The sequence below is a fragment of the Triticum aestivum genome, chromosome 2B, assembly GCF_018294505.1.
Source record: "Triticum aestivum cultivar Chinese Spring chromosome 2B, IWGSC CS RefSeq v2.1, whole genome shotgun sequence".
Lineage (NCBI taxonomy): Eukaryota > Viridiplantae > Streptophyta > Magnoliopsida > Poales > Poaceae > Triticum > Triticum aestivum.
The window spans coordinates 285450758-285470139 of NC_057798.1; positions in this window are offsets into that span (position 1 = coordinate 285450758).

Below are 19382 nucleotides of genomic sequence, written 5' to 3' on the forward strand. Positions count from 1 at the left end.
ACACCTGCTCCTGCTATTGATTCTGATATGTCGCACGTTATTGATGATGCCACTTCTGCTATCCATGATGCTTATGATGAAACTACTTCTCTACTTGATAATACTGTGCCATTAGGTGAATTTCTTGATGAACAACTTGCTAGGGTTAGAGAGAATGAAATTATTGAAACTGATAATATTGTTGAAAGTGATGACGAAGATTCTCCCCCTAGATATGAATTTCCTGATGTACCTGGGGGTTATGTTATGGATGAAGAAACTGCTAGAGACTTTCTTGCTTGGAATGATAGATATGATCTTAAGAAACTGTTAGCCAAGCTGAAAGAAAAGTCTTTGAATGCTAGAACAAAATATGACCTTGCTTTTGCTACTTCACCTATCTACGTTACTGATAAGGATTATGAATTCTCTATCGATCCTGAGTTAATTACTTTGGTTGAATCTGATCCTTTTTATGGCTATGAATCTGAAACTGTTGTGGCACATCTTACTAAATTGAATGATATAGCCACCCTATTTACTCATGAGGCAAAAATCGCTATTACTATATCTTTAGATTGTTTCCTTTCTCATTAAAGGGTGATGCTTAGATATGGTTTAATTCTCTTGCTCCTGGTTGTGTGCGTAGTCCCCAGGATATGATTTATTACTTCTCCACAAAATATTTTGCCGCTCATAAGAAACAAGCTGCCTTAAGGGAAATATATAACTTTGTGCAAATTAAAGAAGAGAGTCTCCCACAAGCTTGGGGGAGGCTTCTCCGATTACTTAATGCTTTGCCTGATCATCCTCTCAAGAAAAATGAAATACTTGATATCTTTTATAATGGACTAATCAATGCTTCTAGAGACCACCTAGATAGTTGTGCTGGTTGTGTTTTCAGGTAAAGAACTATTGAGCAAGCTGAACTGCTATTGAATAATATATTGAGTAATGATAATGATTGGACACTTCCTGAACCAATTCCTAAGCCAACTTCGAAGAAAAGGGGTATTCTATTTCTCAGTCCTGAAGATATGCAAGAGGCAAAGAAATCTATGAAAGAAAAAGGTATTAAAGCTGAAGATGTTAAGAATTTACCGCCTATTGAAGAAATACATGGCCTTAATAAGCTGACACAGGTAGTAAAGGTAAATTCTCTCTATAGATTTTATGAAGTTGATATTCCTCATAATAAGTCTGCTAGTCAATGCTTGGATGAGTTTGATAATTTTATTGTTAAACAAGAAAACTTCAATGCTTATGTTGGTAGACAATTGAAACGTAATGCTTATATGGTTGAACACTTGAGTGATTATATGTCTAGAGTTAAAGGTGACCTTAAGCTTATTAGTAAACATGCATCCATGGTTACCACTCAAGTAGAACAAGTACTTAAAGCACAAGATGATTTGCTCAATGAATTAAATAATAAGAACAATGATAATGATGTTAGAGTTATGACTAGATGTGATAGAATGACCAAGTAACCTTTGTATCCTGAGGGCCACCCTAAGAGAGTTGAACAAGATTCTCAGAGAACTAATATTGAGGCACCTAGTCCTTCTAAGAAAAAGAAAAAGAAAAATGATAGGACTTTGCATGCTTATAGTGAACCTATTATAGACACACCTGAGAATCCTAATGATATTTCTATTTCTGATGTTGAAACACAATCTGGTAATGAACATGAACCTAGTAATAATGTTAATGATGATGTTCATGTTGATGCTCAACCTAGAAATAACAATGATGTAGAGATTGAACCTACTGTTGATCTTGATAACCCACAATCAAAGAATCAACGATATGATAAGAGGGACTTCCTTGCTAGGAAGCACGGTAAAGAAAGAGAACCATGGGTTCAGAACCCCATGCCCTTTCCTCCTAAGCCATCCAAGAAAAAGGATGATGAGGATTTTGAGCGCTTTGCTGAAATGATTAGACCTATCTTTTTGCGTACGCGTTTGACTGATAAATGAATCCTTATGCCAAGTACATGAAAGATATTGTTACAAGTAAAAGAAAGATATCGGAAGCTAAAATTTCCACCATACCTTCCTATATGCGGTATTGACCTGCCATTCCAAGTAAATTTGTATGTGCCAAACTCTAAACCTTCAAATGAAATTCTATTTTGTTTGCTCGAATAGCTCATGTATCAACTAGGGTTGTCTATATCTTCCATGCTAGGTGGGTTATTCTCACGATGAGTGGACTCCGCTCATCATTCACGAGAAAATGGCTGGTAACCGGGATGCCTAGTCCCATGCTCAAATCAAATCAAAATAAATGCAATAAAAACTCCCCCAGGATTGTTGTTAGTTGGACGGCACCCGTTGTTTCGGGCCAGCCATGGATTGATGCTTGTTGGTGGTGGGGGAGTATAAACTTTACCATTCTGTTTTGGAACCGCCTATAATGTATATAGCATGGAAGATATCAAGATCTCTTGGTTGTTATGTTGACAATGAAAGTATGCCACTCAAAATATTATTTATCTCTGTTTCGAAACTCGAGCTCTGGCACCTCTGCAAATCCCTACTTCCCTCTGCGAAGGGACTATCTATTTAATTTTATGTTGAGCCATCATCCTCTTATTAAAACGCACCAGTTGGAGAGCACCGCTGTCATTTGTATGCATTGCTATTAATTTACATTGAGTATGATTGCGACTGGATTTCTTTTGCCATGAATTACAATGTCTAGCCAGTCCTTGATCTTCAGGGGTGCTCTGCATTTATGTTTTGCTGTGTCAGAAAGGGCTAGCAAGATACCATATTGTTATATCATATTATGATTGTTTTGAGAAAGTGTTGTCATTCGAGATTTATTATTATTTCTCGCTAGTTGATTATGCCATTGAGTAAACATGAGACCTAAATGTTATTGTGAATATGGTTAGTTCAAAATCTTTGCTGAAAACTTGAATGCTGGCTTTACATATTCGTAACAACAAGATCAAACAGAGTTTGTATAAGTTTTTCTTTATCACTTTCAGTTTGTCAACTGAACTACTTGAGGACAAGCAAAGGTTTAAGCTTGGGGGAGTTGATACGTCTCCAATGTATCTACTTTTCCAAACACGTTTTCCCTTGTTTTGGACTATAAGTTGCATGATTAGAATGGAACTAACCCGGACTGACATTGTTTTCAGCAGAATTGCCATGGTGTTATTTTTGTGCAGAAATAAAAGTTCTCGGAATGACCTGAAAATCCACGGAGACACGTTTTGGAATTAATAAAAAATATCGGCGAAAGAATCAGTATAAGAGGGCCCACACCCTGTCCACGAGGGTGCAGGGCGCGCCCCCTGCCTTGTGGGTCCCCTGGACCTCCACTGACTTCAACTCCAACTCCATATGATCACTTTCGGGGAGAAAAAAATTAGAGAGAAGGATTCATTGTGTTTTACGGTATGGAGCTGCCGCCAAGCCCTAGTCTTCCCCGGGAGGGCTGATCTGGAGTCCGTCCGGGGCTCCAGAGAGGGGAATCCGTCGCCATCATCATCATCAACCATCCTCCATCACCAATTTCATGATGCTCACCACCCTGTGTGAGTAATTCCATCGTAGGCTTGCTGGACGGTGATGGGTCGGATGAGATTTACCATGTAATCGAGTTAGTTTTGTTAGGGTTTGATCCCTAGTATCCATTATGTTCTAAGATTGATGTTGCTATGACTTTGCCATGCTTAATGCTTGTCACTAGGGCCCGAGTGCCATGATTTCAGATCTAAACCTATTATGTTTTCATGAATATATGTGAGTTCTTGATCCTATCTTGCAAGTCAATACTCACCTACTATGTGTTATGATCCGGCAACCCCGAAGTGACAGTAATCAGGACCACTCCCGGTGATGACCGTAGTTTGAGGACTTCATGTATTCACTAAGTGCTAATGCTTTGGTCCGGTACTCTATGAAAAGGAGGCCTTAATATCCCTTAGTTTCCAATAGGACCCTGCTGCCACGGGAGGGTAGGACAAAAGATGTCATGAAAGTTCTTTTCCATAAGCACGTATGACTATATTCAGAATACATGCCTACATTGCATTGATGAACTGGAGCTAGTTCTGTGTCACCCTATGTTATAACTATTGCATGATGAATTGCATCTGACATAATTATCCATCATTGATCCATTGCCTACGAGCTTTCCACGTACTGAACCTTGCTTAGTTACTTCTCTGTTTCCACTATTACGATTGCTACAAAACTGCTACTGTTACTTTTGCCACTGTTACCGTTACTTCCATACTACTTTGCTACTAAATACTTCACTGCAGATATTAAGTTTTTCAGGTGTGATTGAATTGACAACTCAGTTGCTAGTACTTGAGAATATTCTTTGGCTTTCCTTGTGCCGAATCAATAAATTTGGGTTGAATACTCTACCCTCGAAAACTGTTGCGATCCCCTATGCTTGTGGGTTATCATCCCCCTCCTCCAATTAAGCGCCGGCCACAGCCATTTTGCACGCAGTATAATGTGGAGCTCAGTAGCATCTGGCAGCGGAGAAGCAAATCGCGGCCGCATGAGCGCACGAGGTCGCTATGGCTGCCATGTGTGCCGACCGCCCGATCTTGGAGGAGCACTTCGTCTTCGAAGCCACCGTCGACACCGCCACACGGTTGTCTACTTTAAAATACAATTCGTGATGTTTTCTCGAGGCCACCGCCAATGCCTTCTAGTGATTTGTCCTCTGTAATGTTAATATGCAATCTGATGTTCAGTTTACAGTTTGGTCCTTTGAAACGTAATGTTCAGTTAACAGTTTGGTCCTCTGAAATGTAATGTTCAGTTAACACTTTGGTCCAACAACTTCTACATTTCGTAGTATTGTTCTCAAGCATTCTTTGTTTTGTTAACTGTATTATCTTCTAGTACATGTTTCTATTCTGCAATGTCGTGTTTAGTTAACTATTTTGGTTCATTTGGTCTGTTATCCATTTAACTGTTTGGTTCAGTTCTGCAAATTGATTTTCATTTGCTGTAGGTACAATTTTGTATTGTTATGCATGTGAAATAAATCAAATTTGGCTGTACTCAATACATATTCTACTAGTAGTATGACAACTCTCAGTTAACCTGATCAAGATCTTCCTTATGTGTGTTGCAGGGAAACAATGGGAGACACTATGGTTTACCATCGAGGTTTGTTCAAGCATGGTCCTTTGGCTAATAGCACATTATTGTGCAGTTGGAGGAATCATTCTAATATTTAGGTTTCTTACAATTTAGTCTTGCACATGTAGGTCCTGTTATCAGAGGCTAGACCCACTGTTCGACCCATTTTGCATATGGGGAAATGAGATGTCCATGAATATCAGTCAAGTTAAGAAATTCAGAAAGATTGTTAGGATGAAGAAACTTGCGAAGAATGATAGCAAGATCTTTGTTTGCAAAATTAAGAAGACATCAGTCAACTATAGGATGGTACTAACTCTTTTACCTTGTTTTTACCCCTTGCGCCATCAGTCAACTATAGGATGGTACTAACTCTCTTACCTTGTTTGCATATCTTTGTTTTCAGTACTTTTCAAAGCAGTTCACTGATGATTACCTCTCAAACCACCTGCATGGTCAAGAGGTGAGGAAGGTATTCATTCAACACCCACGGTACAATATTGAAGTCTTGCTGAAGAGGACGAAGGTTGGGCGGGCAATTATCCATAGCCACTGGCCTAAAGTTGCAAGGACATTCAACATCACTAAAGGCTCAACATTTGCCTTCCACTTCTGCAGTTTCCAAGATGAGGTTCATATGTCTATTTACCGTGTATGATGCTACTTTCCAAAGGTTTTTGATGTTGCATGTGAAACTTGGTGTTGTTGTGTAATGGAAGAACTGAGTGCCGAAGCTATCTGATGTAATTCGATTATGAAATCCTGGTTGCTATTATACGAATATGAAATATCTGGTGTGCTTTTATAAGAAATATCAATTTGATTAGTACATGGATTATCAATAATAGGCTAATGACCCTGCTTATTGGGGTTTTCTATTGCAGGCGGTTACTCAGACAGCACCGTGGGCGATGAACTCAAATAACACGCACGGTTTCTAGAAAGTCGGGTGTTCGATCAACTAACAATCACACACGGCTTCCGACAGAGAACTATTTGCGTTAGGCCACCTTGCACAAACATTTCCACACACAAAACTGTGTGTGATATATATACGAGCGGAAATGTTTTTCTGGGATTCACCGTGTGGGATGTACATACGAACGGAAACAATTGGGTTCTGATGCCTCGCCCGATCGCACACGAACCAGCTTGTGTGCCAGGAGGGCCTATCCCTGACGGTTTCTGGATCATGTGGGAAGGACCCCCTATCACCCACACTCACTAGGCGATGGTTCCAAGTGCGATCGCGGAAAGGGGTTAAAAACCGTTTGTATAGCATGTCGATGTACCAGTGTAGCCAGAGCGGTAGTACCGCACGGGAGGCGCGGTAGTACCGCACGGATTCAAATCTGGCGCGAACGGATCTAGGCACATCCACAACTTTGGATCGGTGCTACGGTTGATCAAAATTACTGTGTGGCAACATACCAAATAGCATCTCTACTGCACTACTACTCTCCTACATCCTCCTCTTGCAATGACTTGGCCAAAAATCTCAAGAACAACATGCATCTCCCCAAAACCTAGAAGCAAAACTACGAGGCAAAGAGAGAGGGATTTGGGGAGAAACCTTGTTCCATGGCAAGAGGGCGAGGTGGGGATCGATCCCACCAGTCGGAATGCGAGGAGAGCGGTCGGAGAAGGAGATCCGACGAGGTCCTCCGACACTGTTCTTGGCCAGGAGAGAGAGAAGAAGTGGGCAAACAGAGTTGAATGGGTATGGGGAGTTGGAACTCCCCCTGCCCGCTCTTGACCCCCACCCGCTCGCGACAACATGGTAGTACCGCGGGTCATTGTGGTAGTCCCGCCCAGGCGGAAGTACCGCTCTTCCAGCGGCAATAAAAAATTACTATCATGCTGGTAGTGGTAGTACCATGCTCATCTCCTGCGGTAGTATCGTGGCTAGCCACGGTAGTACCGTAAACCCAAGAAAGTACACATTTCGACAAAACATAGGAACAAGGCCTTTGCAAAGCAACCTTCAAGCGAACGGACACGCAAACGAGCACACACACGAGACAACTCAAACACAAACACGGCTCAACAAGAAGGCAAAAGACAACGAGGAGCGAACACGAGCCAAAACCTCTCTAGAGGAGACGGCGGTGGCTGAAGACACCTATGTTTGAGTCAATTGGTATGGCACCGCGAAGAATTATCCTTGGGCCCATGACCAAAACTCATCTTTGAAGCACAAGTACCATCAAGAATGGCTAATGTGAAAGAGTTGATCAATTTATGCATAATGGGGGGAGGGAGAGTTCATTGAAAGAACAACACTCCCCCTATGTCCATGCCTACACCTAAACAAGACATCAAGATGAGTATGGTGGGGTGTGAATGGGTTCAAGCTACATTGCTCGAATCAATGATATTTAGCTCATGCCTTAACTGACGAAATCTTGCTTCATACAAGGGCTTCGTGAAAATATCTGCAAGGTTATCATGAGTGTTGACATATTTGATCTTGATCTCCCCTCGCCTAATGTGATCCCAGATGAGGTGATATCAAATCTCAATATGCTTCATCTTGAAGTGTTGCACCGGGTTGAGAGAGATCTTGATGGCACTTTCATTGTCACACCAAAGAGGCACTTCGTCACCAATGACACCATAATCCTTCAAAGTTTGCCTCATCCATAGAAGTTGAGCACAACAACTACCGGCAGCCACATACTCCGCTTTAGTGGACGAGAGAGACACACAACTTTGCTTCTTAGAAGACCAACTCACCAAAGACCAACCAAGAAATTGGCACCCTCCGGAGGTTGAATTCCTATCCACTCTGTCTCCCGCTCAATCTGAGTCTGAATAGCCCAAAAGGTTGAAGTTGGCTCCTCTTGGGCACCATAATCCAAAGTTTGGGGTATGAGCCAAATATCGGAAGATTCGTTTGACCGCCACATACTGGCTTTCCTTAGGTGCGGCTTGAAACCATGCAGAAATTCCCACGCTCAACATGATATCCGGTCTAGATGCACAAAGGTAACGCAAGGAGCCAATCATGGAACGATATACCTTTTGTTCTACCGCTTTGCCATTGGGATCTATTTCGAGTTGGCATTTGACGGGCATTGGAGTGGAGGCTGGCTTGACATCACTAAGCTTGAATATCTTGAGCATGTCTTGAGTGCATTTGGCTTGGTTGATGAAGGTTCCTTCTCTTCTTTGCTTGATTTCAAACCGAGAAAGAACTTCAACTCTCCCATCGTGGACATCTTGAACTTCGAGGTCATGAGAGCGGCAAATTCCTCCTTGAAAGCTTTGTTAGGGGAACCAAAGATAATAACATCAACATATACTTGGCATACAAACAACTCCCCTTTGACCTTCTTAGTAAAATGGGGTCGATTTTCCCAATTTCAAACCCACGATCCGGTAAGGTGCTCATACCACGCACCTGGGGCTTGTTTAAGGCCATAGAGTGCCTTATCGAGTTGGTACACATGATTGGGGAACTCGGGATCCTCAAACCCCGAGGGTTGTTTGACATACACCAACTCATTAATAGGACCATTAAGAAAAGCACTCTTCACATCCATTTGTTGCAACTTGAAGTTATGATGAGAAGCATAAGCAATCAACAAACGAATAGATTCAAGTCGAGCAACGGGAGCAAAGGTTTCACCATACTCGATACCCTCGACTTGGGAGTAGTCTTGTGCTACCAAATGAGCCTTGTTGCAAACAATAATTCCATGAGCATCTTGCTTGTTCTTGAATATCCACTTGGTTCCAATGACATTATGGTTCCCCGTTGGCTTTGGCACCAATCTCCACACCTTATTGTGCTCGAAGTTGTTGAGTTCTTCATGCATGGCATTGAGCCAATCCAGATCCTCGAGCGCCTCATAGACCTTTCAGGGTTCAACACAAGAAACAAACGCGTGATGTTCATAATAGTTTGCCAATTGTCTATGAGTGCTTACCCCTTTTCTCAAACTTCCAAGAACATTCTTCATAAGATGATATTTGGTAGTGAGCTTGGAAGTAATCTTGGCGGCACGACGCTCCAATTCCTCCTTAAGAGATAGTTGAGGAGCGGAAACTTGATCATGTTGAGCGTCGTCTTGAGCATGTTCTTGATCTTGAGCTTGATCTTGATCTTGAACTTGCTCAGGAGGGAGAACTTGACCTTAGGCATCACTTGGTGGTTCACCACCATCTTGAGGTTGATCTTGCCCTTAATCTTGTTCATTTGGTTGAGGGCCTTCACTTTGTTCTTCGGAAGCGTGTGGGTCTTGGGTTGGTGATGGCTCCACTTGAGTGGAGCTTTGTCCTTCTCCTTTGGCCACAAGGGGTTCCTCAATGGGTAGGATATGGCCAACACCCATTCTTCTTATGGCTTGGGGAGGTATTTCATCACCTACATCACAAGTACCACTTTGCTCCGCTTGGGAGCCGTTATTCTTGTCAAACTCCATGTTACACGTCTCCTCAATGAGTCCCGTGGACTTGTTGAGGACACGGTAAGCACGAGAGTTTGTAGCATAACCAACAAATACGCCCTCATGAGCTCTAGCCTCAAATTTAGACAAATGAACACCTTTCTTGAGAATGAAACACTTACAACCGAACACCCGGGAGTACTTGAGGTTGGGCTTGTTACCGGTAAGTATCTCATATGGATTCATGTTCAAGCCCTTGCGGAGATAGAGCCTATTGGATGCATGACAAGCGGTGTTGATGGCTTCAGACCAAAAGTTGTAGGGAGACTTGAACTCCTCCATCATGGTCCTTGCCACGGCCATCAACGTTCGGTTCTTCCTCTCCGCTACACCATTTTGTTGATGGGTGTAAGGTGCGGAATATTGATGCTTGATCCCCTCATCACTAAGAAACTCATCCAAGGTATAGTTCTTGAACTCGGTGCCATTGTCACTTCTTATTGTCAAGATCTTTGCATTGTGTTGACGTTGAGATTCATTTGCAAAGTTGATGACGGTTTGTTGAGTCTCACTCTTCCTCTTGAAGAAATATACCCAAGTGTATCTTGAATAATCATCCATAATCACCAAGAAATACTTCCTACCCCCAAGACTATCAAAGGATGGAGGCCCAAAGAGATCCAAGTGAAGGGGATCCAAGGGTCTCTTCGAGTATATGATAGTCGTGGGAGGGTGAGCCTTATCATGTAGCTTTCCTTTGACACAAGTACTGCAAGCATGGTCTTTGGCAGAACTCACATTCGTTAGTCCATGGACATGGTCCCCCTTGAGAAGACTTTGCAAAGATCTCATGTTGACATGGGCTAAACGGAGATGCCAAAGCCATCCCATGTCAACTTTAGCCATTAGGCATGTCGCGGTCTTAGTGGGTGCTCCAAAAAGTTAATCACATAAAGACCGTTCTCGACATGCCCAACAAAGACTACTTTAAGAGTCTTGCTCCACAAGAGGGCCACATTATCAATTTTAGAATGTGGCAAAGCCCATGATCGCAAGTTGACGAACGGAAAGTAAATTGTATGCAAGGGACTCAACAAGCATGACTTTCTCGATCGTGAGATCATGAGAAATGACAACCTTGCCAAGACCCAATACCTTAGAAGACGAGGCAGTACCCCACTCGACATTGGTGGACATAGATGAGACCTTGTGCACGTCCACCACCAAGTCCTTGCTTCCGGTCATATGATTTGTGGCTCCACTATCGAGCAACCATGATCCCCTACCGGAAGCAAACACCTACAAGAGATCAATGCTTGATTTTAGGTACTCATTTAGTAATTGGTCCTTTTATGTTAGTAACAAGGGTCTTAGGAACCCAAATAGACCATTCAATGTAGTCATAAGGAGAACCAACAAATTTGGCATACACATGCCCATCACTAGCACGACATAGCACATAAGAAGGGTTAAAGTCACCAACTTTGTTGGAAGGAGTGGCAATGCCCTTCTTGACAACACCACCCTTCACATTTGTAACTCCCACGATGCGGCTATATCTCCCACGTGTCGAGGCACGACTTAGAGGCATAACCGCATTGTGGTTTTGTCGCAAAACGGGTCATCTTCACACAATCCCATGTAATCAACAAGAAAGGGATAAATAGAGTTGGCTTACAATCGCCACTTCACACAACACTTAAATAAGTCATACATCATCCAAAATACACACATAGTCCAACTACGGACAAATCCAAATGAAAAGGAAGATAACCCCAAATGCTAGATCCCCGATCGTCCCAACTGGGCTCCACTACTGATCATCAGGAAAAGACACGTAGTAATGGCCAAGGTCCTCGTCAAACTCCCACTTGAGTTCGGTAGCATCACCTGCACTGGTATCATCGGCACCTGCAACTATTTTGGTAGTATCTGTGAGTCACGAGGACTCAGCAATCTCAAAACCCGCAAGATCGAGACTATTTAAGCTTATGGGTAGGATGTGGTAATGAGGTGGAGTTGCAGCAAGCGCTAAGCAAATATGGTGGCTAACATATGAGTACAAGAGTAAGATGAGAAACTACGCAATGGTCGTCATCTAGAAGTGATCAAGAAGTGATCTTGAAGTCTACTTACGTTCAAACATAACCCAAACCATGTTCACTTCCCGGCCTCCGCCGAAAAGAGACCATCCGGCTATGCACGCGGTTGACGCATTTTAATTAAGTTTCGTGTCAACTTCTCTACAACCGGATATTAACAAATTCCCATCTGCCACATAACCATGGGCATGGCTCTCGAAAGTTTATACCCTGCAGGGGTGTCCCAACTTAGCACATCACAAGATCTCATGATCAGCGAAGGATATTCCTTCTCCCGGGAAGACCCGGTCACTCTCGGAATCCCGGTTACAAGACATTTCGACAATGGTAAAACAAGACCATCAAGACCGCCCGACTGTGCCGACAAATCCCGATAGGAGCTGCACATATCTCGTTCTCAGGGCACAACGGATAGGTCAACCTACGAGTAAAACCAGACCTCGAGTTGCACCGTGGTGACCCTGCAGTCTGCCCATTTTGGACCAACACTCAGAGGAGCACTGGCCCAGGGGGGTTAAATAAATATGACCCTCCGACTCATGAAAACCCAAGGGAAAGTTAGTAGGTTGTTAGGCAAATGTAAAACCAAGGTTGGGCCTTGCTGGAGGAATTTTATTCAAAGCGAACTGTCAAGGAGTTCCCATAAACCCGCCCGTGTGAGGAACGTAAAATCAAGGAACATAACACCGGTATGACGGAAACTAAGGCGTCAAGAGTGGAACAAAACACCAGGCAAAAGGCCGAGCCTTCCACCCTTTACCAAGTATATAGATGCATTAATTAAAATAAGAGATATTGTGATATCCCAACATAAACATGTTACAACATGGAGCAATCTTCAACTTCACCTGCAACTAACAACGCTATAAGAGGGGCTGAGCAAAAGCGGTAACTTAGCCAAACAACGGTTTTCTAGGAAGGTGGGTTAGAGGCTTGACATGGCAATATGGGAGGCATGGTAAATAAGTGGTAGATAGCACAGCATAGCGATAGAATGAAGCAACTAGCAAGCAAACATAGAAGGTGATATCGAGGGTAATGGTCATCTTTCCTGAGATCTCACAAGGAAGAAGAACGAGTCCAAGAAGAAGACAAATGGAAGTAGTCGAACGAATCCTCACAACTCCGGAACGAAACCGAAGCTACCGAGAGAAGCAAACCAGAAAGAAGCAAACAACATGGTAAACAACCCTCACATAAACATGGCACGATGCACAACCAAGTATGATGCATGTCCGGTTTAATTAGGCATGGCATGGCAAAATGCAACAAACAATACTACACTTTAAGTGGGGCTCAATATGTAACGAGTTGCATATTTATGGGACACCACAATCAATTATTTACTTCATTCTCGTTTAGCTACTCATCAATATTAAATGTTAGTTAACATGGCAAGAGGTCAAGCATAATAAAACTATATATCTAGGCAATTTTAAATGAGGCCGGAAATAATAAACAACAATTCCGGAAAATCCCCATGTCATTTAGCAATTTAAAGCAACAACAATTTTAAACATTTTAAATGTTGTTATCATGATGCGGATGACATATGCAAGTTATATGCAATTTTATGAAAATGTTGACATGAGCATGTTATGAAGCATTTGTCACTGTGGTGGAAAGAAAGGGTGCCACGACGACGAATCCGAAAATAATGATTACGGCAACATCTCGGTTCTGATAACTCGTGGAGCGACCGGTGCAAACGAAGATGTGGATGTGCGGAACATGCAAAAGATGGTGGGGTGATCCCGGATACTGGGTTCCCAAGGGATGACCGCATGGCAAATGAGTAGGAACGTGCAAAGGCATCTCGGACATGGTGCAACCATGAGCATCTCATACAACACATGCATACAGTCCCTGGGTGATCGTCTCGGTGTTATACCTTCGAAGCGTGCGTTTCGGGGCGGTTCGAGCTCGGAGCGTAGTAGAGGAAGTAGACGTTCACGTGGCGGCAGTAGTGGAAGTAGTGGTACATGGCGACGGTAGAGGTACTCGCGATCTTGGCGACGGTAGTTGTACATGTCCGGAGAGGAACTTGTCGTGCCCATGTAGTCGAACTTGGCGTATCCGAAGGGAACTTGGCGAACAACGGTCGTCGTGGTGCTTGTCGCGTTACGGTTGTGTAGTCGTACATGGGACTTCGGCGTCGAGGTACTTGGCATTCCAAAATGAAGCAACACAAAAGGCCTCAGGTCTTGGGGGTCAACGAAGAGGTCGGTCATGCCTCGGTCTTGCGGGCAACGAGGGAAGGAGTAGGGGCTTGCTGGGCTTTGATAATCCCCAAGTGTAGGGAATCATCGTAGCAATTTCCAAAGGTGGAAGTGATAAGTATGGAGTGTCGAACCCACAAGGAGCTAAAGGTAAGATCAATATTATCTCAAGTCCTATCTGCCACTAATATGACTCTACGTACACCAAACATTTGCTTCCAACTAGATACGAGAAATAAAACTATGTTGTGGGTATGAAGAGGATAACTTTGCATGACATCGGGGAGCTAAAATATAAAAGTAGGTGTTGTTATCATAAAGTTAGAATATATTACTAAATATTATAAATAGCGAGTGTGGAATAATGATGGATCGGTGTGCAGAATTATCCTAGGCAATTGTTAACAAGACCGGTAGTTGTCATTGCAATTTGATATGAGGGAGAGGCATAAGTTAACATACTTTCTCTTCTTGTATCATATGCACTTATGATTGGAACTCTCGCAAGCATCCGCAAATACTAAATATCATTAAGGTAAAACCCAACCATAGCATTAAAGCATCAAGTCCCCTTTATCCCATACGCCACAACCCCCTTACTCGGGTTTATGCTTCTGTCACTCAAGCAACCCACTATAAGTGAATCATGAATGTATTGCAACACCCTACAGTGGGAATCCCTCATGTTTGCGCGACACGGAGGGCATAATAGGACAACACCAAAATAAGTCATACAACTCATACCAATCTAGATCATCAATCAACCCAAAGACAAAGGATATCTACTAAAAACATCATTGGATGGCAACATATCATTGGATCATAATATGTGGCATAAAGCACCATGTTGAAGTAGGGATTACAGCGGGGTGTGTGAGAGTGGACCGCATAAAAGAGATCAGGATGGTGATGTTGATGAAGACGATCATCGTGGTGATGATTCCCCTCCCGATGGCACTCCGGCGCCACCAAGAGAGAGAAAGAGAGGTTCTCCCCATTGTGCTTCTTCCTCCATGGCCTCCCCCCTGGATGAGGAGAGGTTCCCCCTCTGGTCCTTGGCCTTCACGGCGATGATGGCCCCTCCTGGATCCTCCTCCATGGCCTCCAGTGATGATGGACTCCTCCGGCAGGGTACCAGAGAGGGCCTAGATTGATTTCTCATGGCTACAAAGGCTTGCGGCAGCGGAACTTCTGATCTAGATTATTTTCTGGAGGTTTGTGTATTTATAGGAGAGGTTGGCGTTGATTTCAAGTCAGGGGGGTCTTCGGGCTGTCACGAGGCAGGGGGCGCGCCCCAGGGGGTGGGTGCGCCCCCACCCTTGTGGGCAGCCCGGGACTCTTTTGGCCCAACTCTTGCACTCCGGGAGCTTCTTTTGGTCCATAAAAATTCATCGAAAATTGGCACGTTAGTTGGACTCCGTTTGGTATTCCTTTTCTGTAAAACTCAAAACAAGGAGAAAACAGAAACTGGCACTGGGCTCTAGGTTAATAGGTTAGTCCCAAAAATCATATAAAATAGCATATAAATGCATATAAAACATCCTAGATGGATAATATAATAGCATGAATACTTCATAAATTATAGATATGTTGGAGAAGTATCAGCATCCCCAAGCTTAATTCCCGCTTGTCCACGAGTAGGTAAATGATAAAAGAAATAATTTATGAAGTGTGAATGCTAGCAGGTGCACAAGTTTGATCAATGATAATTTCAGTCACCTTTTCTAGCATCATTATATGTCATAACAGTCGCTCATCTCATAAAACTTCTCATGATCAAGTAACAAGCTATTCACATGTTAAGGTATAGATCACAAACTTTCTTGAAACTAACAAACTATATTCTCAGTCATCCAACAACTGCAATTCATCTTATTTTCAGTAAGGGTCTATATCAGAGCTTTGATCCAGCAAACTCCACATACTCAAATATCATTTAATCTTTCACAATTGCTAACACTCACGTCATATTTATGGGTTCAAAGTTTTAATCGGACACAGAGAAAGATAGGGGCTTATAGATTTGCCTCCCAACCTTTTACCTCAAGGGTAAAGTCAACAATAATATTTCATGATAACTTACATCCAATTGGATATATATATTAGGATCTTTCCAACACAATGCGCTTGCCAAAGGATAAAATGTAAAAAGGAAAGGTGAAGATCACCATGACTCTTGTATAAGGTAAAAGACAAGACGCAGAGGTTGTCATGTGCTTTTAAGGTTGGATGCACAAAATCTTAATGCAAAAGAACGTCACTTTATATTGCCTCTTATGATAGAGACCTTTATTATGTAGTCCGTTGCTTTTATTTCTTCCCTATCACAAGTTCGTATAAAGCTTATTTTCTTCGCACTAATAGATCATACATATTTAGAGAGCAATTTTTATTGCATGCACTGATGACAACTTACTTGAAGGATCTTACTCAATCCATAGGTAGGTATGGTGGACTCTCATGGCAAAACTAGTTTAAGGGATATTCGGAAGAACAAGTAGTATCTCTACTTGGTGCAAAGAATTTGTCTAGCATGAGGGGGAAAGGCAAGCTCAGCATGTTGGATGATCCATGACAATATACTTTATTTCGGATATAAGAAAACATAACCCATTATGTTGTCTTCCTTGTCCAACGTCAACCTTTTAGCATGTCATATTTTAATGAGTTCTCACAATTACAAAAGATGTCCAAGATAGTATATTTATATGTGAAATCTCTCTTCCTTCAATATTCTTTCATGAATTGTTCAAGTGACCAATTCTGTGTTTGCTAACTTTCAATAAGTTTACTACCTATACTTATTACGTGTGAAATCATTACTCCCCATGGTATAAGCATATGAAACATATATAAATTCAGATTTATGATATTCAACTCATTCAACCATTTACTCATGGGATATACATGAAACACGTGAGTCAATGACAAACTACTTCGAAAGATATAAGTGAAGAACACTGAGTAGTCAAATAATTAACTAGCCATGGGAGGATTCTTTTTCATTCAAGATTTAAGATCCAATGATTTTATTCAAACAGCAAGTAAAATTGAAAATACGCTCCAAGCAAAACACATATCATGTGACGAATAAAAATATAGCTCCAAGTAAGGTATACCGATAGTTTTGAAGACGAAAGAGGGGATGCCTTCCTGGGCATCCCCAAGCTTGGGCGCTTGAGTCTTCCTTGAATATTACCTTGCGGTGCCTTAGGAATCCCCAAGCTTACGGTCTTTACACTCCTTATTCTCCTCATATCGATATCTCACCCAAAGCTTCAAAACTTCAATCACATAAAACTTAACGGAACTTCGTGAGATAGGTTAGTATGATAAAGAGTAAACCATTCACTTTGGTACTGTCAAAGACAAGGTTCATAATTTTTCTCACACAATGCCTACTGTACCATGTCATTTCTACAATTTATATTGAGAAATATAAGCCATAGAAACTAGAAAACAAGCAAACTATGCAATGAAAACAGAATCTGTCAGAAACAGAACAGTCTGTAATTATCTGAACAATAACCACACTTCTTCTACTCCAAAAATTATGAAATAAATTGGTGGATGTGAGGAATTTGTCTATTGATCTTCTGCAAAAATAATCAACTCAAAATCACTCTTCAGTAAAAAATGGCAGCTAATCCCGTGAGCGCAAAGTTTCTGTTTTTTACAGCAAGATCACATTAACCTTCATCCGAGTCTTCCCAAAGGTCTTACTTGGCACTTTATTGAAATAAAAGCTATAAAACATGATTAATACAGTAGCTTAATAATGTGGAAACACAAAAATAGTAAAGGTAAATATTGGGTTGTCTCCCAACAAGCGCTTTTCTTTAATGCCTTTTAGCTAGGCATGATGATTTCAATGATGCTCACATAAAAGAAAAGAATTGAAACATAGAGAGAGCATCATGAAGAATATTACTAGAATATTTAAATCTAACCCACTTCCTATGCCTAGGGATTTTGTGAGCACATAATTTATAGGAACAAGAATCAACTAGCATAGGAAGGCAAAACAAGTATAACTTGAAAACTTTAAGCACATAGAGAGGAAACTTGGTATTATTGCAACTCCTACAAGCATAAATTACTCCCTCATAATAATTTTCAGTAGCATCATGAATGAATTCAACAATATAACCATCACATAAAGCATTCTTTTCATGATCTACAAGCATAGAAATTTTTCTACTCTCCACATAAGCAAAATTCTTCTCATTCGGAATAGTGGGATCACTAATTCCTAAAGTTGACACTCTTCCAAACCCACTTTAGATGATAGTATTATTCATGATCCAAAATATATAAGTGAAGTTCATGGAGCATTCTACAATTAATATAGACTAACCAATATCCAAGCTCAAAATATGTAAGTGAAGCACACGAAGCATTCTATAAAACCATACTCAAAAGATTTAAGTGAAGCACAAAGAGCAATTCTATAAGATCATACTTAAAAGATATAAGTGAAGCACATGAAGTATTCTATAAATCAATGAATGGCTAACTCATACTAGCATGGTTCTTAAAGGAAATAAAAAAACACAAAGGGCACAAATCATGTGAACAAAACAAAAACCGAGGTATACTGATATTTGTTGAAGAAGAAAGATGGGATGCCAACCAGGGCATCCCCAAGCTTAGATGCTTGAGTATACTTTGAAATATTTACTTGGGGTGCCTTGGGAATCCCCAAGATTGAACTCTTGCCTCTCTTTATTCTTCTCATATTGATAGCTCCTCGATCTTCGAACACTTCATCCACACAAAACTTTAACAAAAACTTTGTGAGATCCGTTAGTGTAAAAAAGCAAACTACCACTTTAAGGTACTGTAATGAACTCATTATTTATTTATATTGGTATTAAACCTACTGTATTTCAACTTCTCTATGGTTCATACCCCCCGATACTAGCCATAGATTCATCAAAATAAGCAAACAACACGCGAAAAACAGAATCTGTCAAAAACAGGACAGTCTGTAGTAATCTGGAAGTTTTGTAAACTTCTGTAACTCCAAAAATTATAAAATAAATATGAAAATTTGAATAATGTTTTCACAAGTAATGTGAAAAAAGTTTCAGACCCATTTCACCTGCCAGTAAAAAACGTAAAATCACGCGCTACAGCCAAAGTTTCTGTTTTTGTTCTGCACATAGTAAACAAGCAATCTAATCATCCTAAAACCAAAGCTTGGCACATTATTTTTATAATACAATGGATATATACAAGGGGATAATTATTTACATATAAACTTCCATGAAAAATTCTACATTGTTTCCGTGAGCATGAACACAAGTGCTCAAGGTCGACCCTCACTTCTTCAATGCATAACTTTCCAATCACATCTCTTTTTGAAAAACTTTTTTAGGCATGAAGAGGCAAGTATTTTTTTTTGTATTTTCATTCTTTAATTTTTTTTGTATGTTTCACCCACAACTAAACAGAAACAAAAAGTAAAAACAAAATCTACTTAGTGAAGAAAGCAAACAAGCACACACGAGAATATCAACCCCACGCTATTGCTCCCCGACGACGGCGCCAAAAAAGAGC